General features: G+C 35.1%; 1 gene segment (V, D, J or C); it reads left to right on the top strand.

The window, feature by feature from the left end:
- Nucleotides 1–986, top strand: part of LOC101344221 (immunoglobulin heavy variable 3-74-like) — a 177,916-nt gene that overhangs the window by 147,993 nt on the left and 28,937 nt on the right.

Below are 986 nucleotides of genomic sequence, written 5' to 3'. Positions count from 1 at the left end.
AATCAGAAAAAACAATACCATTTTCAATAGCCCCTAAAAAGATAAAATACTTAGGAATAAATCTGACCAGGGATGTAAAAGACCTATACAAAGAAAACTATAAAACACTACTGCATGAAACCTGAAGGGATCTACATAAATGGAAAAACATACCATTCTCATGGATAAGCAGACTCAATATTGTGAAAATGTCAATTCTACCCAAAGCAATTTACAAATACAACGCAATCCCGATCCAAATACCAACAACATTCTTCAAAGAGATGGAAAAACTAATCGTTAAATTTATATGGAAAGGGAAGAATCCCCAAATAATTAAAGCACTACTGAAGAAGAATAAAGTTGGAGGACTCACACTACCTGACTTCAGAACCTACTATACAGCTACAGTTGTCAAAACTGCCTGGTACTGGTACAACGACAGATACATTGACCAATGGAACAGAATTGAGAACCCAGATGTTAATCCATCCACCTGCGGTCACCTGATCTTTGACAAGGGCCCAAAGTCCATCAAATGGGGAAAAGACAGTCTTTTTAACAAATGGTACTGGCAAAACTGAATATCCATTTGCAAAAAAATGAAACAGAACCCATACCTCACACAGTATACAAAAACTACTTAAAAATGGATCAAAGACCTGAATATAAAGCCTAAAACTATAAAGTTCATAGAAGAAAAAATAGGACCAACACTTCAGGCCTTAATACATGGCCTTAGCAGGATACAAACCATAACCAACAATGCACAAAACCCAACAGATAAGCAAGATAACTGGGATCTTCTAAAAATCAAACACCTATGCTCTTCAAAATACTTCACCAAAAGAGTCAAAAGAGAACATACAGACTGGGAAAAAATTTTTGGACAGTACAAGTCAAACAAAGGTTTAATCTCCATAATCTACAAGAAAATCCAACACTTCTACAACAAAAAGACAAATAATCCTATTAAAAAATGGGCAAAGGAAATGAACAGACACTTC

Source organism: Trichechus manatus, unplaced genomic scaffold (genome assembly GCF_000243295.1).
Source record: "Trichechus manatus latirostris isolate Lorelei unplaced genomic scaffold, TriManLat1.0 scaffold00053, whole genome shotgun sequence".
Classification (NCBI taxonomy): Eukaryota; Metazoa; Chordata; class Mammalia; order Sirenia; family Trichechidae; genus Trichechus; species Trichechus manatus.
This window is presented reverse-complemented; position numbering and strand designations above follow the sequence as displayed.